Source organism: Cornus florida, unplaced genomic scaffold, assembly GCF_030987335.1.
Source record: "Cornus florida cultivar Cherokee Brave unplaced genomic scaffold, ASM3098733v1 CherokeeBrave_3.0.0_Hap2_Chr02, whole genome shotgun sequence".
Classification (NCBI taxonomy): Eukaryota; Viridiplantae; Streptophyta; class Magnoliopsida; order Cornales; family Cornaceae; genus Cornus; species Cornus florida.
Genome location: NW_026775572.1, coordinates 70,452,606 through 70,478,589, shown reverse-complemented (window position 1 = coordinate 70,478,589; position 25,984 = coordinate 70,452,606). Strand labels below are relative to the sequence as shown.

Sequence of the window (25,984 nt, the reverse complement as noted above, 5' to 3'; positions counted from 1 at the left end):
AATGCTTCTTACTTACGATATCCTTGTGTTGTTATTTGTACTTCATGTGATATTTCTCTATTCTTACTCCATATGTATAATACTCTGATATGTTTTGAAGTTGGTTAATTTTGCCAAATGCTATAGATTAAGTTTGGGGGTGATGCTCCAAATTACCCTTCTGAGTTTTATTTTGGTCTATCTTTGCTTATCTGGTACTTTCTTTCTAAACTATCTTTTTTTTCTCACACATTGAGGATAATGTGCGAAATAAGTTTGGGGGTAAGGTATTTGGGAGGTATTTGGACTTGGAGAAAATTTGGAAAATTTTGGAAAATTTTTGTTAACACAAGGATAGGATATGATATTTGATGTTATAAGCATGAGTTTGAGTCTGTTGATAGTTATATACTCCATTTGCAGTCTGATGTTGGTTAGATATTGGTTTGTATGCTAAAATATTATGAAAAGGAATTCTTGAAATTTTTGAAATCAGTTGGTGGCCTGTGGTCCACTTTGTTAGGATGATCCTTGTTTAATGAAATCAATCTATGGAATGCTACACTTTGCACATTTTCACACTTGCATGAATTTTGTGGGGTAAAATACTAGAAGTCTTATTTTGTTTTGATTTTTTTGAGATGAGCAGGTAGATTTGATAATTTTGATAACCAAGGTATAAGAAAAAAAAAAGTTGAAAGAAAAATAGAAAAGATTGTATGTATGCAATGCAATAAAAGAAAAAAATTCTTTACCAATGTGAATGAAAGAAAAGAAAAATAATAAAGAAAAAAAGTAGAAAAGGATCAAGTTCAGGTCTGTACCTAAATTCCTTGAGTGATTAAGTCCTTAGGGGTGTGTTCTAACACCTAATGCCCTAAAACCATCTAGTCTGGGAGTCGTTGGCTGAAAGCTTGTTACATAAGGGGTTTAGGCTACCTAGATTACTTGAACAATTAGGTCCGGAGGGGCGTTTTATCACTTAATGCCCTATGACCGTCTGGTCTGGGAGTCATTGGTTGAAAGTTCATTATATGGGTGATTTAATGAGCTTAATAGACCTGAACATTGCACAGTATCCTTTTTTAAAAGATGCATATCATGAAAAAATAATAAATGCCTTGGAAGTTGGAATTTGAAAAGTTTGTCTGTGAATTGAGAAATAGCTAGGAATGAATGCAAGTATGGATAGTAAGCGACACGTTGAAGTGTAGGATCACTTTCAAAAAGTGTTATGGAGATTGAGATTGTTGAATGAATAATTAAGCTGACATATGGGGACCATGGTTGTTAAATTGAAATTAAAAGTTGAAAGTTTTTCTGATTACATGATTGGTTGTACTTGCTATATTTGACTAATTAATGAACTGCAGGAATAATATGATTTAAAAATAGGTTTAAATGAGCTTACTGTGCAATTAAGGCACTGATCTGAGAAGTTTGTGGGTATCTTTATTAGAAACCTTACGAGACTACAACTCATCCACTAGGGGTAACCTAGGGGTTTAAAGGCTTGTTGCATAGGCTAAATGCAACCGTGATTCCCACGAATGCGGTTTTTTAGTTCTGTATTGCTAAGGGACTAGTAATATATAAGTTTGGGGGTGTGATGAGCGCTGAATATTTGCATATTCAAGCCCCTAAATATACATATGTTACGGCCTAAAGTGATACTTATATCTATTATTAGACTGATTTATGTTTAATGTGTGTTTATAGGTACTTTCCCAGAGAAACGGTTAAAACCAGGATTTTAAGATGAAAAGACTTATATCGAACCTTACAGACTCGTTGCCGGTCATTCAGAGCAAGCCAAGAGCTTAGATGGTGAAGTTTGGAGGAATTCAATATCCAAAGCTTGAACCCAAGTCTTGAGGCTTGAGCCTTACAAGTCATAGAAGAAAAATCAATAAGGCATTGAAGCTCGAGCCTTGCACCTTTAGGCTCGAGCCTGAACAAAGGATGCTCGAGCCTGAACAACTGATGCTCAAGCCTTAACCCTTAAGCTCGAGCACAAGGCATCAAAATTTGTTGAGTTGATTTAATGAAGAACCAAGCTCCCAGGGCCTCGTGCCTAACCCTAAGGATCGAGCACCATTCCTTAAGGCTCGAGTCTTGAGTACCTAAAGTTTGAGCCTAGTACCTAGTCCTCGAGCCAATGAAGCTTGGATCGAGCAATGTTAAAAGAGATAAAGTGTCAAAGAAAAAGACACTTCAGAAAATAGTTGAAGAAATTTGGCTAAGTGTCAAAGTAAAGATCGAGCACCAATCCAGAGAAGCTCGAGCCTGAACCTTAAATCTCAAGCTTGAACCTTAAAGCTCGAGCCTTTGTTCCTAAAGCTCGAGCCTTCCATGCATATCAGATTAAGTTATAGGAATGTTCTCTTTACAAGCCGTATCTCATCCCAAATGGGCCAAATGACCTAAAAGCCCACCAAGCCTTTATGTTCTTCTATAAAAGAAGGCACAAGCCTTGATAGAAGAGATCCCTTTTTCTCATGTTATTTTAAAGGCTGATACTGTGGTGGTGGCTTTCAGGGTTTCCACAACCTTAGAAGGTGAAGATCCTGCGAAGAGAAGTGCCGTCGGTGATGATAGAGACAACTCCAACACAGATGACATCCAACATTGTCATGAGTAGCTAATTCCTCTCTTAAGGCACTGATATAACCTAATCTAATATTATGGTTTGATTGTTCTTAACTCTGGGATTATTTTAATGTATATTATGTTTTTGATTAAATGACTATGAGCAATTAAGACAACTCAATTGGTTTTAATGCTTTAAATAGATTCCAAACTGTTATTACCTTGTCTTAGATATAACTATTTGTTTTCTATTCTCAACCTATCTTATTGGATAGTATCTGGCGAAGTCTTGCTAGACATAAGAATAGAGGTCATATAATAATATTCCAATGTTTTTTATAAAAGAATGTTTTCATAGTCTATGCATAGGAAAGATGGACTATTTGCAAAGTAGTTACAGTAGGTAGGTGGATAGTCCATACTAACCGCTGATAAGTTATAGTTAACTATTTTATAAAAACATCTTTCTTTAAAACCCGAATTGAACGAATGTTATGGGGTTCAATTCATTTAAAAACATAATTTGTTAAATCTCCAGAGTTGATACAATTAACCATAGTATGATGATTGTGGTTAAGTCAAAGCCCTGAGATTTCTCTTTCTGATCACTTAATTTAACTTAGTTTAATATTAGTTTGTTTTTAATCGTGACAACCAAGCAAACTTTTTAACCAGTTACCTATAAACCATTAGGACTAACTTAAAGACTGAACATAAATTCTCATCTCCCTGTAGGTTCGACATCCTCTTTATAGAACTATCCTACACGGAATTGTTCTATTGCGAGTGGTAAAATTAGACATAACCAAATGGGATTGATAGAAATCCTACTCCTTTCTTTTTCTACCTCTTGTTCCTTAACTTGATTATCAATGATTTTTCTACTCCTCAAAGTAATGATGGCTATACTTACTCATGGTGAGAACTTGAAGGAGTAGTCTCATTAATCATGTAAGTTTGCCTTTTTGGATTTGCAATTGGCTGACTTGGAAATTTCCCTTCCTCTTTTTGATTCAACACTTTTATTATTTCCCCAACTTGAGCAGATATTTGCCCAACTTGAGTTTCTAGATTGAATATAGATTGAGAATGGGAATGCAATAATTCATTGTTAGACTTAAGGTTACTAAGTGCAGCCATGACATTCTCTTCAAATGCAGACAAGAACTTAGGAGGAGGAGGATCTAGATTAGCTTGGTTCCTAAATTGAGGAGGATAGTAGATGGAAGATGGATTGAAAGAATTATTTAGCAAAGGATTGGATAAGTTATGGTACTGTCCCTGAGATTGGGGAACAGCATTGCCTTGGCTTTGATTCTGCCATGATATATTGGAATAATCTCTCCAGCTAGGGTTATAAATATTAGAATTCAAATTATAACCTGAATTGGAGAATGCAGCACTGGTTTGCACTTGTGGATTTTCAAAAGAGTGACCCAAGAAAGGACAACTAGCAGCATAATGAGATGAACTAGCGCAAACAGAACACACCTCTTTTGGTAAAAATGAGTGCTGAGAAGAACTAAGAGTACTGACAGCTGATAAGACTTGGTCAAACTTTCAATTCAACACTTCCCTTTGAGTGGCTATCTCTCTAATTTTCTCGCCCTCATACCAACTTTCAACCTGATGGATACCAAGAGTGGACCTAAACCTAAAGGAAAAAGCACGTTGAACATAATTTTCACTTAGGGCCTCAAACAGTTCCCAAGCGTCATCTAGGCTTTTATGCAGGAAACCACCATTACTAAAAGCATCTACTATATTTCTATGTGGATTAGTTAATCCATCATAGAAGATTTACACCAAATGCCATTTAGCAATATCATGGTGTGGACACTTTCTCAGAAGATCATTGTATCTCTCCCAAGTATCATGAAGTTGTTCACCCAGGATTTGGGAGAACGCCATGATCTCTTTCCTCATTTGTGTGGTTTTATCCACAGTGTAATATTTTTTTAAGAACTCTTGTTGTAACTTATCCCATGTGCTTATAGAATTATGAGGTAGGGAGTGCAACCAAGTTCTAGCATTATCCTTGAGAGAAAATTGGAAGAATCTCATCCTAAAAGCATCATCAGAGAGAGTGGACAACTTGGTAGTTGAACACAAATCCAGAAATTCATCTATATGCTTATAGGGATCTTTAGTAGCAAACCCATGGAAAGTTGGAAGCATTTGGATCATAGTTGGCCTGATCTTAAAGTGGGTTGTATCAAATTGTGTTAATTGAAAGCAACAAGGGAATGTATATGAGGTGGGAATGAAGTGATCCTTCAATTGTGGTTGTGGCGGAGGAACAGGTGCTTGTGGCACATGTGCCCCATTGGGATTATCACTATTATTAGCCATGTCTAATTTAGAAAATTCTCCTAACAATTTAAGCTAATTTCAATGGTAACAAGTAGTAACAAAAAGAAAAATTTCAAGTGAAGAAAAACAACAAAAACTCACAAAAGGTCTTGAAACTGAAGCTTTTATTCCTTAGGCACCTTTGTCCTCGCTGTTATATTCTTGCAGTTAAAAAGAAAAAGAAATAAGGTAAGATATCAGAAAGTCCTAAAACTAGAAATTAAACTAGAATTAATCTCGAAATCAACAAAACCGTAACATAGTTCCTGGCAACGGCGCCAAAAATTGATGTGTCAATAATAAATTACCACTCGAAATAGAACGAATTCTTGTAGGATAGGGCTATGTTGAGGGTGTCGAACCTCAAGGACTGTGGTGGTTTATCGATTCTTCAATTAATTGCTATTTTAATTAAGAAAGAAGATTTCGTGTGTTGTGTTGTAATTCAATAACATAAAAGAAAATAAACGGAATAAAAGGATTAAGAGAAGAAATACTTAGGGATTGAATTCACCACGAACTTCATACTATGGACAACTGTTCAACCATGGGATTTTAACAATTATGTATAATATGGAATTAAACTCAATAGCATTCATTTAATTCAGATTTAAAGAAAGATGTTTCATGAATTTCAGTTAATAATAACCTTTCTTTGGTTAGCACGAATTATCTACCTACCTACTTCTAACTAATTTTGCAGTATAACTCGTCTTTCCTAGGCATAAACTATGAAAACATTCATTCATGAAAAATGTTTGAACACCATTGCATGATCTCCATTCTTATGTCTGACAGGGCTCCGCCAGATATTGTCCAATAAGAATGGGTTGAATATAATTTAAGAATAATTAAATCTAAGACAAGGTATTAATCATTCAAAAACTATTTAATGATTAAAACACTAATTGAATTAAGCAATTGCACAAAATCATGCAATCAAAATATATAATATATTAAATTCCCAAAGTATAGAATAATCAAACCATAATATTCAGATTCGGGCTACATCAATACCGTAAGAGAGAAATTAGTTACTCATGACGACACAAGATATCATCTGTGTTGTTGTGATCTTCATCGCCATAGATCGCCAAAACTCCTTTTAGATCTTCTTCAAAACCCTAAAAGCCGCAGTGAGAGAGAGATCTTCTATGGCCTTCTCCTCTGCTTTTATAATGGAGAACAAGTCCCAATCTCTTTTGGATTGGTTTTATAGCTTTTGATAACAATTGGGCCTATAAGGAAATAAAGAAAGGTTAAAATATATAATTCCTGCATGTATTTTTAAGTTCCAGGATGCTCGAGCTCTAGAGTCCCAAGCTCGAGCTTTACCTGCCAGTAGCTTGTTTAGACTTTGTAATGCGATTTTGACCTATTTAGAGCGCAAATCTTGAGATGGCTATTACAAATAAAAATGTCGAGCTTCAAGTCTTCTTTCCAAACCCACTAAGTTTACTTAATTTGGAGTTCTGAGTCAAAAGTTATGCCCAAAATACTGAAGCAGGTTCAGAGTTTTCAACAATGCTCGAGCCCGAAGTGGTGGTGCTCGAGCTTTCTGATTCGGGCTCGAGCCTTAAAGCTTGGGCTCGAGCTCAAGGAACAAAATTGTTTCAAAATGTCTTTTTATTGATTGTGCTTGAACCTCTCTTCATGGTGTTGGGATCAAGCTTTGAGGCTGAGGGCTCGAACTCTAGGTGTTAGTGCTCGATCCCTGGATTTGGCATGAGGTCCTGGGAGCTTGTGTAATACCCCTAATTTTAAAAGGATAGTCCTGCTATTTAATTAATTGTTTTATTTGTATTTTAATCTAATTATTTATTTATTTATTTATTTATTTTGCCTGTTTATTTGAATTGTTTTATTAAATTTGATTATTTATTTATTTTGCGTGTTTATTTGAATTGTTTTTGTTAATTGTATTTTTAGTTTTTTGTAATTGAATTAGTCATATTATTAGTTTTCTTCCATTAATGTAATTGTTTTAATTATATAAATGCGGTAAATGGATTATTATTAGGGTTTTGGTGTTTTAGCATCGTGTGTTAACTGACTTATGGTTTGGTGTTTTAGCATCGTACGTTTGCCGACTTATGGTTGGTTTAGAATTAGAATTAGGTTTGTAGTGAAGCCTATATATACAACATTATACATCGGTATAGGGTTACAACCTATTCACGTAGTGAAAGGCAGAGAGAAACAGAGAGAAGGACTTGAGAGAAACAAAAAGTGAAGTTGAGAGATAAATAGAGGGGTTCAAGGAGGATGGGATGGAGTGCTTCTGGGTTGAACCAAGAGCAACGGAGGAGTGGAACGGCAGTTTAGAAGGTGGTCGAAAAACTCAGAGATGGTGGTTTAGAGTTTCAAAACTGAAACTCAAGGCAAGTCTCTATTCTAACTCTTTCCCTTAAACCTGTGTTCTATGCATGCCTAGGTAGACTCCATAGGTTTAATTAATGCTAAAATATATCTTTGAGGCATGTTGAAACTGTAATTGGCTCCGTTGGAATAAACTTGTTTGATAATTCTGTAAGTTTTCAAACTGAATCTTTCTGTTCTTGATTGTAAGCTTTGTGTAATTGATGTTGTTAATGCATAATAATGCCTTGTAAATAATCTGGGACATTGAATGAGCACTAGAACAAGTATTTAAAATTATTACAGAGGCCTGAGTACAGCCGGAGATGAAGAAGATGAAGCAGAATCACGTAACGGCTCTCGGGAGTGAGAGAGTAGGCTCCCAAAAGGAGGGAGCTAGCTCCCTCACTAATGGAGCCGAATCCAAGGAGTGTGGAGCCGGTTCACAACATGTAAGAGCAGGCTCCCAACATCTAAATTGCACAGTTTTGGTAGTTAGAGGTTGTTTAGACTGTACAAGGTTTCCTTGTTTCGTTTAAACTATTTTAAATGGTGTATGGGACTGTTAAATACCCGTAATAGTATGGGAAACATTAGTTCATAATTGGATTAGGGAATAGAGCAAGATGGATTTAGGGAAAAACCTATAGACTGCACACTGTTGTGGTTAATTAAATTACTTGCTAGGATTTGGAGCTTCTGCTATATATAATTTTATATTGTTTAATTATATTTAAACAGAGTTATAAGTATAGTAAATTTTTGAAATCATCTATGTTTGGTTTAGAATAAATTGATAAATATGTTCTGTTAATTGTATTAATTTATGGATTATATGGAGGATAAAAATGCTATGTCTCATTTTAGCAATTTAAATAGTTGGAATGTGATTTTTAGGTTCTGTAATGAATGCCTAATGTTATGATATATGTATTAAACTGTATTTATGCATATCCTGGCTAATGGTTGATAAATAACAATTATTGTCTTAACAATTATGTTATTTAGAGGATTGTATGCATCGGTATGGGATGGTGGCATACTAGAGATGGATTAGTTAAAACACTAAGTCCTACCTATTTTGGAGTAAGTTGGACTAACTATAAAAAGTTAAGTCTTACTTATATGGATGTTTATGTACCGGTATGGGATGGTCGCATATTAGGGACGGCTTAATTCAAAACACTGAGACCTACCTATATTGGGGATGGATTAGTTCATACACTAAGTCCTACCTATTCTGAAATAAGATGGATTAACTACAAAAGTTAAGTCCTACTTATATCTATGTGTCAGGTCAATAAACCTTTTGAATGATACACTTTGAACGGACTTTATATATTTATGTTATGGTGCCATGGTATGAGCTTGAGTCTCAGGACTATGGTTAGGGTGCGTATATCGCCTAGGATAGATAACTGGACATAGCTATTGTTCCTTGGTAGGTCTAGGTACACATGACCACATTATGTGCGATTTGCATGGTATCTCTACTCAGGCTGAGATAGACCTATTGGATTAGTGAGCGTCCTATAGTGTGTACTTATATATATATGGACTATTCTAGTTATTGTTGAGCTATCTAGGATGTATCTACGTATCGAGTTTCTGTATGGATCATAATAGGATAGGACTTGCATGTGGGCCTAACCCACTCTTTTATTTTTCAGGTGTTCGTTAGTTCCAGGGTTAGAGCTTGGACGTGCAGAGCAGATACAGGCACTCATTCCTCTGATTACGTATGATCACTTTCCATATTTAGCTTTAGACTTGTTTCAGTTGTTTCTTTACAGTTTGGGTTTTTATTAGGGTCCACTAGATGGATTCCTGAGTTGTACAGATATTGAAGATTTTGAATAAGTTGGATTTTAATTATATAATTTTGAGGACTTTTAATTTAGAATTCTTTCAGCGTATTTTTTTTTTCTTATCTTAAATTTGTATTATGTGCTTATTTACATATTAATTATTTGGTATCCCTCGAATTTGTGCTTGGACTTTATCACCCGTGGCTCTAGAATCGAGGGGTATCATAGTTGGTATCAAAGCACTCCAGGTTCAGTGTCTCTAGGATTCTATTGTATAAGACTTCCGCGTAGCGTACTCTATTGTTTAGCGCTTAAGTTTAGGATTCGTTGTATTCCTTTACGGTTCGGTTTAAATCGTACTGATGTCTGTCTTTTTATGTTAATAGTATGGTTAACACTGGAAGAGGACAAAATATGAATAGTCGACAAAGGAGAGCAGCAAGTAGAGAACAAGATCGCTTGCGGCGTCAATAAATTGAGGAAGAACAACAACTACCTAGGCTTCAGGAGAAGGAGCAGGGGGAAGGAGGTCAGTTGCACACCGAGCAGGAGGATGTACAGCAGACTCAGGGGTCTCAGGATCGGGGCTACAGTCAAGGTAGGAATCCAGCATTTTTTCCTCAGTTAGTGTATATCATTGCTCAAGCTGTAGCTACAGGCGTAGCAACTGCACTTCAAAATCAGTCACACGTCTAGCGAACACTCGAAGTAGTACCAGTGGTGCAAAATGTGGTCAAGGTTCATTGTTTTGGTTGCAGAAAGGATGGGCATACATCCAACAAATGTCCTGGGTTAGCTTAGGGACAGCAGAATAGGGGACCACAGGTAGGACGGGATCAGCCACAGTCTAACCAGCAGAGGAGGTCGTTTGGTACTTTTAGGGGTACTTGCTATACTTGTGGAGAGTGTGATCATACTTTCAGGCAGTGTCCTAGATGAGGAGATATCTATCCATCCCATCAAGAGGGTGCCGAATTACAAGGAGGGATGGCACTTTTAGAAATAATTGTTAATTACGGGTAATAGTAGAAGTATTAGTAAAAGTGTAGTACGGATTTAAACACGTACACTAGTAGTATGTTAAAGAATAATTTATAGTTATTCTTTTGACAATTTATAGTTTAGAGAAGTTCTTAATAAAGCGAACTGGTGGTTTTGGTTTTTATACTGTATTTTATGTGAACATTTTTTTTTTTAATGATGATTACACATATGGTTTTATTAAACTATATTGGAATGTGTATGTTAGGATAGTAAATGATTAACACAGTAAAGTGATTGGTTTTTGGACAGGCAAACAAATATTTGCTTGTAAATTTGTTGTGTTAAGACGGGATGATTACCAAGGAGTTTATAAAGAACTTGTGTAAATCATTAAGGTAAGTTTGTTATCAAAGGAAGAAATTCCCAGGATAGAGCGTTAATCTAAAAATGAGTAGATTTTTACGCAGTTTGTACTACCTTACGTGTTTTGCTCTACGGAGTACTCAGAAATATTAGATTTTTATAGTTTGGTTGGTGACACATGTATGCAATAGACCTCAGGTATTTTTACACCTTTAGGTAATACAACCATTTTACATGAGAGTGATGGGCCTGTGACACTAGATATTGGTAGACTCAGATTTCTAGCCAATCTATTGGTCCTGGACATACACACTTATGATGTAATACTTGGATGGATTGGCTATTTCACTACCATGCCCGAGTTAATAGTTTGGATAGGTCTATTGTGTTCAACATACCTGGTCAGGATATGTATGATGTCATTATGTCACGTTCTAACGAGTCACTAGCACATATTTGCTCCATATGGAGGAGGAAATAGAGGAGGAGATTACTGTATCATTGGATAGTATACCAATTGTATAGGACTTTTTGGAAGTATTTTAGGAAATTCTAGGGTTGCCACCTAGTCGCGAGATAAACTTTGGGATTGACTTAGCTCCAGGCATTGGGCCTATTGCTGGAACAACATACAGGATGGCACCAGTGGTGATGTGAGAGCTGAGGGATCAGATTTAGCAATTACTCAGCCAGGGTTTTATTCGTAGGAGTACTTCACCCTATGGAGCATCGGTTTTGTTTGTGAAGAAGAAGGATGGTTCGCTTTGCCTGTGTATAGATTACAGGGAGTTGAACAAGGGTACTATTCAAAATAAGTATCCTTTGCCCAGGATTGATAATCTTTTTGATCGATTGAAGGAAGCTACGTACTTTTCTAAGATTGATCTGCAGTCTTCATGGAATAAAGGAACAGAGTCTTCAGGACTTATTTAGATCAGGTGGTCATTGTGTTTTCAAAGTTAGAGGATGATCATGCTAGATATCTTTGCATAGTCTTGCAGACGTTTTGTGAGCACCAGTTATATGCCAAGTTTGAGAAGTGTGAATTTTGGCAGCAGAAAGTGAAGTTTCTGGGTCACGTGGTGTCAAAAAGGGGAATAGCGGTGGATCCGGCCAAGATAGCAGGACCACTCACTCATCTGACTAAAAAAAGGGTGTACGGTTCGTGTGGGATGAACACTGTCAGAAAGCTTTTTATGAGCTAAAGACAAAGTTGACTTCTGCACTGGTTCTGTTTACTCCACATAGCGGGATAGAGTATCTTCTCTACACAGATGCTTCTTTGCCAAATCTTGAATGTGTTTTGATGTAGGAGGAGTGACCAATTTTCTATGGATCTCGAAAGCTTAAGCCTCATGAGCTTAATTATCTAACACATGATTTGGAGTTGGCAACTGTGGTTTTTGCCTTACGTATTTGGAGGCATTATCTGTTGAGTGAGTCCTTCAGATTATTTAACGATTACAAGAGTCTGCAATATTTGTTCACTTAGTGGGAGCTAAATATGAGGCAGCGCAGATGGTTGGAGTATATGAAGGGTTATCACTTCTCTATACAGTACCATCAAGGGAAAGCAAATGTGGTGGTAGATGCACTCAGTCATCGACCTATTGCTAGTCTTTTTACTCTTTTCACTACTAAGTGGAATGCTTTGAAGACGGTGGATGAGTTATCGAATGCTTTCATGGCTTACATGGTAGTTTCACCTTCCATCATTCATAAGATTTTGAAGGCACAACTCACGGATCAGCAGTGCATTGACAGAGTTGTAGAGATAGCTTCTGGGAGGTTCCATTATATTATGTTGGGACTGATGGAGGTTTGAGGTACAAGGGACGGTTAGTAGTACCTTCTGCTGATGATTTGAGGAAGGATGTGATGACGGAGACTCACCATTCTAAGTTTTCTGTTCATCTGGGAGGGGACAAGATGTATCAGGATATAAAGCGGCAGTTTTAGTGGGCAGGTATGAAAAAGGACATTACTCTTTTTGCCTCTCGATGTAGTACTTATCATATGGTCAGGACTGATCATCAGCGGCCACTAGGAACTCTACAGCCACTACCGATACCAGAGTGGAAATGGGAGAGCATTTATGTGGATTTTGTGGAGGGATTGCCTAATTCTTCCAAGGATCACAATTCTATTTGGTTCATTATGGATCGATTGACTAAATCAGCTCATTTCTTGCCTATTCGTACTGACTTCACTTCGGAGCACTTGGCGAGACTTTACATTTCTGAGATTGTGAAGCTACATGGCATTCCGTTGTATATTATATCAGACAGGGATTTGAGCTTTGTGTCAGGATTTTGGTAGAGTTTTTAGCAGGCTTTGGGTACAGAATTACATCTTGGTACTGCTTATCATCTTCAGATAGATGGTCAGATCAAGAGGGTTAATCAGATCATGGAAGATATGCTTCGTTCGTGTGTCCTGGACTTCAAGGGTCACTGGGAGGATTAATTGCCACTCGTTGCGTTTGCATACAATAATAGTTCCAGAAGACTATTGGGCTAGCACTATTTGAGGCATTATATGGCCGACTGTGTCGATCTCCTGTTTGTTAGATGGGGGTTGGCGATAGCAGATTCTTGGGTCCTGAGTTCATTAAGGATATTTCTGAGAAGATTGCTCTAATTCGGGATCGCATGCGCACTGCCCAGAGTCAGTAGAAGAGTTATGCCGATCGTCGCACTCGTGTTTTGGAGCGTACTCGTGCTTTGGAGTTAAGGTTAGGGATTAGGTTCTTCTCAAAGTGTCTCCTATGAAAGGAGTAATGCGCTTTGGGAAAAAAGGGAAGTTGTCACCACAGTTTGTCGGTCCATTTATGATTACGGATTGTGTTGGCACTGTAGCTTATCGGTTGGGACTTCCGGATAATTTGGATCGCGTACACAATGTGTTCCATGTTTCCATGTTGCGGAAATTTTTGCGAGATGCGGATCGGTAACAACATATTGATGTTGGGGAGATTGAGTTGCAGCCAGATTCAACATATTTGGAGCCACTGTGTCATATTGTCCACCGTCGGGATCAAATTCTTCGTAAAAAGGTTATCCCTTTGGTACGTGTTCAGTAGAGTCATCATAATGAGGCTGAGTCTACTTGGGAATGGGAGGATGTCATTCGCTCGCAGTTTCCAAATATATTGGAAAAAGGTAAGAGCGAATTCCGAGGACGGAATTCCTTTGTTAGGGGGGAAGAATGTAATACCCCTAATTTTAAAAGGATAGTCCTGCTATTTAATTAATTGTTTTATTTGTATTTTGATTTGATTATTTGTTTATATATTTATTTTTCCTGTTTATTTGAATTTTTTTTTTTAAATTCAATTATTTGTTTATTTATTTATTTTGCGTGTTTATTTGAATTGTTTTAGTTAATTGTATTTTTATTTTTTTGTAGTTGAATTAATTGTATTGTTAGTATTCTTCTATTAACGTAATTGTTTTAATTATATAAATGCAGTAAATGGATTACTATTAGGGTTTTGGTGTTTTAGCATCGTGTGTTAGCCGACTTATGGTTTGGTGTTCCAGCATCATGTGTTAGCCAACTTATGGTTGGTTTAGACTTGGAATTAGGTTTGTAGTGAAGCCTATTTGTACAACATTATATGTCGGTATAGGGTTACAAACAAACCCTATTCACATAGTGAAAGGAAGAGAAAAACAGGGAGAAGGACTTGAGAGAAACAAAGAATGAAGTTGAGAGATAAATAGAGGGCTTCAAAAAGGACGGGACGGAGTGCTTCTGGGTTGAACCAAGAGTAACGGAGGAGTGCAACTGTAGTTTAGAAGGCGGTAGAAAAACTCAGAGACGGTGGTTTAGAGTTTCAAAACTGAAACTCAAGGCAAGTCTCTATTCTAACTCTTTCCATTAAACCTGTGTTCTGTGCATGCCTAGGTAAACTCCAGGGGTTTAATTAATGCTAAAATATATCTTTGAGGCATGTTTAAACTGGTTTGATAATTCTTTAAGTTTTCAAACTGAATCTTTCTGTTCTTGATTGTAAGCTTTGTGTAATTGATGTTGCTAATGCATAATAATGTCTTGTAAATAATCTGGAACATTGAATGAACACTAGAATAAGTATTTAAAATTATCACAGAGGCCTTAGTACAGCTGAAGACTAAGAAGACGAAGCAGAATCGTGTAACGGCTCTTGGGAGTGAGAGAATAAGCTCCCAAAAGGAGGGAGCTAGCTCCCTCACTAATGGAGCTGGCTCCCAACATCTAGGAGCAGGCTCTCAATTTTAGAGAGCCTGATCTCGCCCTAAATTGCATAGTTTTGGTATTTAGGGGCTGTTTGGACTGTACAGGGTTTCCTTGTTTCGTTTAAACTATTTTAAATGGTGTATGGGACTGTTATATACCTGTAATAGTATGGGGAAACATTAATTCATAATTGGATTAGGGAATGGAGCAAGATGGATTTAGGGAAAAACCTATAGACTGCACATTGTTGTGGTTAATTAAATTACTTGCTAGGATTTGGAGCTTCTGTTATATATAATTTTATACTATTTAATTATATTTAAATAAAGTTATAAGTATAGTAAATTCTTGAAATCATCTATGTTTGGTTTGGAATAAATCGATATATATGTTCTGTTAATTGTATCCATTTATGGATTATATGGAGGATTTAAATGCTATGACTCATTTTAGCAATTTAAATAGTTAGAATGCGATTTTTAGGTTCTATAATGAGTGCCTAATGTTATGATATATTTATTAAACTATATTTATGCATATCCTGGCTAATGGTTGATAAATAACAATTATTGTCTTAACAATTATGTTATTTAGAGGATTGTATGCACCGGTATGGGACAGTGGCATACTAGAGATGGATTAGTTAAAACACTAAGTCCTACCTATTTTGGAATAAGTTGGACTAACTGTAAAAAGTTAAGTCCTACTTATATGGATGTTTATACATCGGTATGGGACGGTGGCATAGTAGGGACGGCTTAGTTCAAAACACTGAGACCTACCTATATTGGGGATAGATTAGTTCAAACACTAAGTCCTACCTATTTTGAAATAAGATGGATTAACTACAAAATTAAGTCCTACTTATATCTATGTGTCAGGTCAATAAACCTTTTGAATGACACACCTTGAACGGACTTTATATATTTATGTTATGGTGTCATGGTATGAGCTTGAGTCTCAGGATCATGGTTAGGATACGTATATCCCCTTGGATGGATAACTAGACATAGGTGTTGTTCCCTGGTTGGTTTAGGTACACATAACCATATTATGTGCGATTTGCATGGTATCTCTACTCTGGCTGAGACAGACCTATTGGACTAGTGAGCGTCCTATAGTGTCTACTTATACATATATGGACTATTCTAGCTATTGTTGAGCTATCTAGGATGTATCTGTGTATTGGGTTTTTGTATGGATCGTAGTAGGATAGGACTTGCATGTGGGCCTGACCCACTCTCTTATTTTTCAGGTGTTCGTCAGTTCCAGGGTTAGAGCTTGGACATGCAGAGTAGATACAGAAACTCATTCCTCCGATTACGTAGGATCACTTTCCATATTTAGCTTTGCACTTGTTTCATTTGTTTCTTTACAGTTTAGGTTTTTATTAGGGGTCCACTAGATGGATTCCCAAGTTATACAAATATTGAAGATTTTGAATAAGATGGATTTTAATTATATAATTTTGAGGACCTTTAATTTAGAATTCTTTCAGCATATTATTATTTTGTTCTTATCTTAAATTTGTATTCTATGCTTATTTACATATTAATTATTTGGTATCCCTCGGATCTGTGCTCGGACTTGATCACCCGTGGCTCTAGAATCAAGAAGTATCACAGCTTGGATCAACTATTCAATTCTAATGGATCAAATGCTCGAGCTTTTAGGCAAAGGCTCAAGCACCCTTAAGGTAGGCTCGAGCTTTGAGGGTCAGGCTCGAGCTTTCTTGCCTTTGGAAATTTTTTTATCTTTTTCTGCGGAGCTCGAGCCATAGAACTGAGGCTCGAGCTTGTGAACTTGAAACTCCCCAAAATTCACCATTTTGTCTCTCAGCTTGCTTTGGATGACCGGCAACGATGTGGTAAACTTCATTATCAATCTTTTCATCATAAAAGCTTAGTTTTAACCATTTCTTTGGTAAATCACCTAAAAACATGAAATAAACATAAATTAATATAAAACAGGATAGATATATCACTTTAGGTCTTAACATATACGAATTTAGGGGCTCGAATATGCAATATTCAGCGCTCATCACGGGTCTTAGGCAACTTGATTATAGCCCGAATAACCATCTAGGAAGCAATAATAGCTTTTCCCGACCATTCTTTCCATAATTTGATCAATGAAAGGCAAAAGGAATTGATCCTTCCAAGTGGCAGAATTTAGCTTTCAGTAGTCAATGCACACCCGCCATGAAGTGAAGTTGTGTTGGGGAATTTGTTCATCCTTGGAACTCTCAACAACCGTAATTCCCAACTTTTTAGGAACTACTTGTGTTGGACTCACCCACTAACTATCGAATACCGGATAGATGATCCTGACATCCAATAGTTTAACTATCTCCTTCTTCACCACCTCCTTCATTTTTGGATTCAACCTTCTTTTGGCATCCCTAAAAGGCTTTTCATTCTTCTTTTTTTATATGAATACGATGCATACATTCGGAAGGTTCAATGCCCTTCAGGTTGACCACACTCCATCCAATAGTTTTTTTTTATTTTCCTTATGCACATCCAAAAGTTTCTCCTCTTGGTCATCTTCAAGATTCGAAGCAATGATAACCGGAAGAGTATCTTTTAGGCCTAAGACGACATACTTGAGATTGGATGGAAGTGGTTTATGCTTAAGAATAAGCGGAGAGATGAGCGATAGAACCAGTGGAGGACTAAAGAGTGGAAGTAGGGGTTTTCTCGGAGTTTTCCATGACAGGTAGTCTAAGGTGGCCACGGAGTCCATTAAAGCATTAACTTCACATATGGAGCCCTCAATATCAAAGGTATCCATATTGAAATGAGCGAGGCATACCTCGAGAGGATCTTTGGAAAGGATGGAAGGAAGGGACTCTTCCATAAGTTCATCAATGACATCCATAAGAAAACACTCGCCTTCATCGATGGGATGTTGGCTCACGTTGAACACATTAAGCTTGACCATCTTATTGCCAAAAGAGATGTTTATAAAACTAGACCTACAATTAATCATTGCATTGGCAGTGGCAAGGAATGGCCTTCCTAGAATGATGGGGATATGATTGGTGGGGTTAAGGACCGGTTCAGTGTCTAGCACAATGAAATTAACTAGGAAATAAAACTTATCAACCTTGATGAGCACGTCCTTAATAATTGCCATTGGTTGTTTTGTGGATCGATCAGCTAATTGGAGTACTACCGATGTTGGCTTAAGATCACTTAAACCCAATTGAATGTATTTGAAGTAAGGAATGAGATTAACACTCGCCCCTATGAACCTCATGGTCCCCAATGATACAAGATATGGTAGGAGCACCGGGGTTTTTAAACTTGGGAGGGGTGTTATGTTAAATGATGGAGCTCACTTGCTTTATGAGGAATACTTTCTTTGTGCTTTGACACTTGTTTTTCCTCTTTTAAGTGCACAAGTCCTTCAAGAACTTTGTGATGAGCGCTGAAAAATGCGTATTTAAACCCCTTAAGCTTAGGTATTCTATGACCTTTATCTATCTTACTTTCCCATTTTAGACTAATTTCGTGTTATTGCCCTTTTTAGGTGTTTATCCCCAAAATAAGCTAATTCTGCTAAATAAGAGCTTTAAAAGAAGCTAACTTAAGCTGGATGGAAGAAAGGAGTAAAGTAGAAGCAAATTGAAACAAAGCGTGGAAATTCAGTAGGTTCGATCGATCTCAAGAACACTCCAATCGATCGAAAGTTCATCGATCTAGACTCTCCAAGATGGATCCAAGCTCTTTTATCCTTATCTAAAGATCCCACAAAGTTCGATCGATCCAACAATTTTCAGATCGATCTAAAAGATTCCATCTTATCCTGTTGTACCACCCTACCTACCACTTTTGTCTCATTCCCCAAAATATCTCAAATCTATCCTTATCCAAAAAGGCGCCGCCATGGGAGGATTGATCCAGCCAAAGTTTGATAGATCTCAACCATGTTCAATCGATCACAGAACAGGTTCAATCAATCAAACCCTCTCAAATCCAAAAAAAATATACCTCCAGCTCATTAAAGTTGTCTCATTGTGCAATCATTGGAGGAGCCCTTGTGTACAAGCCTAGACCATTGGGTGTAACATTTGAGCTACCTATATAAGGATTATGAGCCACTTTTACACATATGTTTAGAGGAGATACACAAGACACAATACACATTATTAGAGATTGTCTTAGAAAGGAAGAAAAGAGAAGAGGAGCTAAAGGAAGAAGAACACTTCTACCATGGAGATAGCCCTTGAGGGTTGGAGGACACCATTCATGAGGGGCTAGACATCTTCTTCGGGCTAAAGTTAGCCCTAGGCATGCTTTCTTTACCTTGATTTATGTATTTTTTAGGGGATTTGTGTTGTAATACATGTTTTGACATATTTATATGCATAGATCTTGCTTATTCAATGATTTGTGTGGTTTAATTCTTCCAACATATGTTTATCTCTATCTCTTATGTTGTTGATGCATGTCTATGTGTGTTAATGCTATAGATCTAGAGATTGTCAAGACATAATGTTTAATAGAATGCTCTTGTGATTTATTTGATGGTTCATACTCATTTCTTGATAGATTGTGCCTTTCCCTTAGTCTAATTAGTTTAATTTCCATGTCATTAGCTTAGATGTAGTGTAGCTACCTTAGTTGTTAAATGGGAGGACAATCCATGCTTGTTGTTTGATGTTCCATACTTATAAATGCAAGTAATATATTTTTCTAATTATGTCATGTGTTTGGATTGTGAGCTTAAAGAAGGATTAATGACTTAGTTTGATGTATTGTGCTATTCATTGTGTTGTTTAGACAATATTTACTTAATTGGTCATCCGTGCTTGTAAAAACAACCACACACACTCACTATTGTTGCAACATATGCTTTCCCCTCATTAATTGTGATTAAGTGTATAGAAAGGTGATGCTTAGTGCTGATATCTAAGTCCCAAGACTTCTCTCTCTTGTTTTCTCTATCCTTTAATTACTTGTTTTATATTGATCTTGTTTAATCTTAATTGTAGTTTAATCAACCAAACAACCTACCTTTGATCACTTGACCTACTAACCCTAAGCATTGTTTCCATTACTAGTAGCCCTTCAATCCCTTGGGATGATCCCTACTCACCCTTGCTATATTTTTAGTTAATGGTAGTAGTGGCATTTATAAATGTAAAACTTGGCTACATTGCACATTCACTATCTTTTACACATCTTTAGGCTTCGGTGCTTGACACGCACACCAAGTTTTTGGCGCCGTTGCCAGGGATTTAATTGGCAACGCCGTGTTTTGGAAATAATTAGGGATTAGTACTCTTTTGATCGTGTCTTTTCTTTATTTTTATTTTTGGTTACTTATTGTGTTTATTCTTATTTAGCTAGGTGAAATTGAGCAAGGAGGTTAAGCAAAGGAGAATTCAAAGCAAGGAGCATAGAAAAGTTTGGAAGTTAAAAATGAATTGAAGTTGCTTAAGGACCTTTTGTGAGATCTTTCTAACTCAAGCTCTAGTTAAATCCTCGGCCCGCGTAGAGGCTTGTTTTTTTTTTTCATTTCTTAGATAAATTGTGAGCCCGCGTGGAGGCAATTTACTTTTCTTTGCATGTTGTTTAAGCATGGGAGCATGGGATCATTGTATGTGGAGATTTGTTGATTGATTTGTTGCGGGGGTGAAGTGATTGTTACTTGCTTGTTATTTGATTTGCTAGTGTATGCATGGTCGTAGGTCATTGAATCCTACTCTTGTCCCTCCTAATTTGCATCCTGAATCGGTGGTTTGTAATCCTAGGGGGAGAGGTAGTTCTCATCACTCCATTTCACCAATGGAGGATTTGAATGACGACTATGTGGAGGACCTTGGTAACATAGACCAATAAGGCAACCTCCACCCTAATGTGCATCATGAAAATGTTCAAGTACCGTTAGGCATGCCTAGACCATTCATTCACCCACAACAACAAGGCCAAGTTCCATTGGGAATGCCTCGGCCAATATTTGCTCCACAACCCCCCATAGTTTAAGCTAATCAAGGTGTTCGTTTAGCACCATCAATTGCGAATCCTCCCATTGTATTAAGAGACCATTATGTGCCCAATGAAGACAATGCACCCACTTGCATCAATTGCCTCCATTTAGAGCACATCACTATGAAATTAAACCACAAACTATTCAAATGCTTCCAAACTATCATGGACTTCCTAGTGAAGAACCTTATAAGCATTTGGTTGAGTTTCTTGAAGTATGTTCCACTGTGAAATACACGAACATGCCGGAAGAAGTGTTAAGGCTTAAACTTTTTCCTTTTACCCTTAAAGACAAGGCCAAAATATTGGTTCAATAATCTTAGGCCTTTTTCGATAACTTCTTGGGCGGAAATGCAACAAGAGTTCTTGAAAAAATGCTATCCAGTTTCTAAGACCAATGCCATGAGAACTTCAATTAGAGAATTTTCTCAAGGGGATGGGGAAATGTTTCATGAGGCATGGGAAAGCTTTAATGATTTGCTTAGAAAGTGCCCTCATCATGACATACCTAAGTGGCAACTAGTCCAATATTTCATTGAAAGTTTACTGGATAATCATAAGGGGTATGGTTGATGCATCCATGCGTGGTTCTTATCTTGATAAGCATGAAAATGATGTGTGTCAATTGTATGAAAGTATGAGTGAAAATTCCATGCATAGGTCCTTATCTTCTAAAAATGGTAGAAACCTAAGTGGAAGGAAGAATGTCAGCTTGTATCAAGTTGACAACTCCAATGATATAGCCGCCGAGATGAAATCCTTGTCTCAAAGGTTTGATTAATTTTTTGTCAACCAAAATTCGGCAAATCAAGTATCTTCCTCCCCTACTCATATTCATCATCGTGCATCTAATGAATCTTGCTTGACTTGTTCAAGCGTCTTGCATTCTACTTCCAATTGTCCCCATGGACATGTGCAAAGTGAGCCCCATGAGCAAGTCAATGCTACATTTATTTATCAAGGGAATAATCCCTATAGCACTCATTACAATTCAAGTTGGAGGAACTATCCAAATTTTTCTTGGTAAAGCCAAGGGGAAGGCTCAAACCCTTCCCAAGGTAGTTTTCAAGGTAAGTATGTTCTGCCACTAATGCAAGGCCAAGGTTCCCAAGGTTTTAAACCATCATCATTTCAATCACATGGCAATGAATTTTCTAATTCTCATTTTCTTAATCAACCATCATATTCCCAAGGAAATTCTAGGAGTCCCGCCTTTGAAGAGAAAGTTTTGACCACTCTAGGCACTCTAGAGGCGAACACTCAATTGCTTCATTCTCATTCTCAATCCATTGCTAAGCTAGAAACCCAAGTAGGGCAAATAGCTAGTACCTTAAATGCTAGAGAGAATAGGAAGATGCCTTTGAATGCCACACCAAAGTAACAATGTGTTGTGGAGAGTCATTCCTCATCGGAAGGGCACACAATTGAGCATGTCAATGCGGTGACAACCTTGAGAAGTGGGAAGATTGTGGATAACAAAGTAGGTGTATCCAATGAAGAGAGTGAACTGGTGAAACCAAAAGTTGACATCCATCCCGTTTCTTATCATATTCCTCCTTCATTGCATATGCATGATCATTCAAATGAGAAAGTGATTTGAAAAGTGAGTCCAAAATTGATTTAAAGGAAGAATTGAACAAAACTTTGAAAAAGGATTTTAAAAATTCTTGTGTTGATGATGTTTCAAAGAAAAATTTTGAAAAAGCTTTTGAGCCAAGAGCTCCATTTCCGAATGCCATGAAATGATCCATTTATCTTGATAAACAAAAGACCAAGACCAATGAAATTATTTAAATTTTTAGGCAAGTGAAGATTAATTTTTCACTTTTGGATGCAATTAAGAAAATTCCGGCTTATGCCAAGTTCTTAAAAGATCTTTGCACCCAAAAGAGGAAGAACAAGAGCCAAGCACCTAGGAAAGTGGTCTTAACCGAGCAAGTGAGCTCAATCTTTCAACATAACACCCTTCCAAAGTTTAAGGACCCCGGTTCACCTACTACTTCTTGCATCATTGGTGACCATGTCATTAATCGGGCTCTTCTAGACTTAAGAGCAAGTGTTAATCTTCTTCTATACTCGGTATATGTCAAATTAGGCTTAAGAGACTTGAAACCGACGTCAGTGGTTTTACAACTTGCCGACCGATCCACCAAAAAGCCTAGGGGTATCATTGAGGACGTCTTGATTAAAATTGATAAATTCTTCTTCCCGGTCGATTTCATTGTCATTGACACGGAACCGGTTCCAAATCCCAAGAGCTAAATTCCCGTTATCCTTGGCCGTCCATTCTTGGCAACCTCAAATGCCAACATCAATTATAGGACGGGGGTAATGAAAATTTCATTTGGGTATATGAAAGTGAAGTCAAATATCTTCAATCTGACCCTAAATTCATTAGACAAGTATGAAGAAGTAAATGTTATAGAAAAATGCCTAAACAATGAATGTGAAAGAATGGAGTCTTTGCTTGAAAAGAAAACTTTAAAAAGTTCATCTTCAACCTTGAAACTAAAGAATAATGTTTCAAAATCTTGCTTTGAAAGGGCATGGAAACCCAAAGATCACATTGACAAAGGACCAACAAATTCCTTTGAACCTAATCCAACAAGTTCGTTAGGGAACTGTTTGTTGGATGGAATTCAAAGTAATTATCACCCCGACAAGGAGGGGATGCATTACAAGATGTTTGATCCGGGCTAAAAGAGCCTAATGTCTTGCTAAAGATGTTAAAGACTAGTAAAGGTTTCGTAGGGTTTACAACCCTATTTCTCCCTCATTTCTATTTTATCTTTCATTTCTTGCGTCGTCTAGATATGTTTTGGAATTCATATACATGGCTAGGAATTTTGATTGAGTATGCAAGCACTTTCGTTCTAAAAATAGGCATCTTGTCCCTATTCAATCGATCTCAAATGAGGTTCGATCGATCAAACACCTATCCCTGCATCCAATTATTGCTCTGTTCCATTGATCTGAAATTTTCTGCATAAATCAGCCCTCTGTGTATCGTTTGAGAATTCCTTTGGATCGATCTGAAAGTTCCAAAATTGATCCAACTTTTTTGTTGGATTCATCTTCACTCCACACTTAGAAATTTTTTTGAGATCCATGAAAAAAGGCCTCTCTGTGCATCGTTTGAACTTCTCTGCAGGTTTTCACCTGTTCGATCGATCTTAGCTTGATCGATCTCTACCCTTTGTTGACCTTAACTTTGACTTTGGCTGCAAGTTTATTTTTATTTTTGTTTTTAGTGTTTATTTTATTTTATTTTATTTTCAAAAAATCCAAAAAAGATTTTTATTCTATTTTTTCACTTTTATTTTCAATTACTTATTTTATTTTTATTTCAAAATTTTCAAAAATCCCAAAAACAATGTTCTTTTGTTTTATTTCCAAAAATTCAAAAATAGTTTTAATTGTAATTTTAATTTAATTTCCAAAATTTTAAAATTTTTATTCAAAAAAATAAATAAATAAAATAAAATAAATTTTGTTAAGGTAAGATCGATCTTGACATTTTCAGATCGATCTATGTTCGATCGATCGACAATTTTCCCTGATCAATCGAACTGGTCGGGAAATGTTTTTAAAAACAAAACCCTAGGGTCATTAGATCGATTCAAAGATCGATCTAAAGACCTTCTCATCCCTCGCTGCTGCAAACTACACCTCTCCCATCTCCGGTGAACCCTCCGGCGACCTCCCCAAGCCTTGAATCTCTCTCTTTCATCTCATATCTCATCTCTCTCCTTCGCACCACTTCTCTCTCTCGAATATAGTAAGTTTCACATTGTATTTCTTGATTTTGATCTTCAATCCTATGCTTCAGATGCTTGCCATGTTAGATCTAGGGTTGCTATGTCTGAATCTTACCATATTTGAAGTTTCTATGATTGTGTATATACGTGAATATATGTGTATATAGTTTTGTATATATATTTCACTTTTAAATCAATTTTTGAGTGTCACGGGCTAAACAAGTGACCCATATTGTGTTGTTGATGTGTGAGAGGGCCCCATAAGTTTGCTTGGGTGCCCCCGTGCCTTCCACAACATAGATCTATGACTTTTCGAATTTCCCATCCCAGTTCGATCGATCGAAGTTTTCTCAGATTGATCATTCAAAGATCGATCGAACTTATCTCAGATCGATCTTATAGAGATCGATCTCACATTTTTGTGATTGATTGAACTTCACAGATTTGCATCCCACACTTCACACACTCTCTTATGTGATTTCATGCTATCTCATACATGCCCAATGCCTGTGTTTTCCACATTGGATGCATTCCATACTTATATTGTTTAGCATGCTTCACTTACTGTCACTGTTTATTTAGCCCCATCATCACTTGCGTAGATTCATGTCTTGTGTTGTCTATCTTATTTGACATGCATGTTTCTATATACTGTGCTTCAATTCTTAATGCCAATACTAACTTATATTACAAGTGTTTTTCTTTCTATTTTATAGGCCATGGCTAGGGTCAAGACTGTTGCCTATGGACATTATCATCGCCGAGTCAGGCCCAGATTAGAGGGGCCAGGTGAGCCCTCTTATACTCGAGAGTAGCCCGAGCATCAGGCAGGACCATCTCAGGTCCCGAATCCTGAGCAGCCTGAGTAGTTAGCGGATTATACAGAGGCTGATCCAGCTCAGTCCTTATCAGATAGCAAACTACAGTCTTCTACTTCTGTATCTTCATCATCTCATGATGAGGCTGAGCATACACCATCACCTTCTTCATCTCCACCTCCTGTATGGCCAGACCAGGCCTTAGACAGACCTCTACCGAGATACTCACGCCTTACAGTGGTGCATGAGCTAGTTTTTGACATCTTTTTCTTCTCCCGGTATATCCTGACCCGGGCAGCCTACGAGGACATTGACCACAGGGGCATTTCAGCCATTCTAGCCCCGGTAACTTACCCAATTTACTCGAGGCTTGTTCGGATGTTCTTGCAGAACCTCCGACCTGTCCCAAGTAATCTGGCAGAGATGCGCATTACAGTGGAGACTCTGGCCTGATCCTACCGATGCCCGTATGCATGCCCTCCTAAGCTTGAGCTCGATTATCCCATTTTGGAAAGGAGGCCTTTTTATACATTTATGGCCAAGGCACTTACAGGCTATTACAGTGAGGGCGACACATTTGCTACTCGCACCTATCTGCCCGATGACCTGTGGTTCTTTGATTCGGTCCTGTACCGAAATGTGTTCATGTCCGGCCATAAGATCCAGAGGCACGGTGATTATTTGACAACCCTATATGCCTTCTACACAGGGTGCTGGGTTTCTATTCCAGCCCTCTACTGGACTGTGATGATGAAGCT

The 25,984-nt window shown here is 37.3% G+C and overlaps 1 pseudogene; it reads right to left on the bottom strand.

Moving 5' to 3' along the window:
• Positions 1–21,057: 21,057 nt before the first annotated feature.
• On the bottom strand, positions 21,058–21,156 carry LOC132297739 (small nucleolar RNA R71; annotated as a pseudogene).
• Between the last annotated feature and the right edge of the window lie 4,828 nt (positions 21,157–25,984).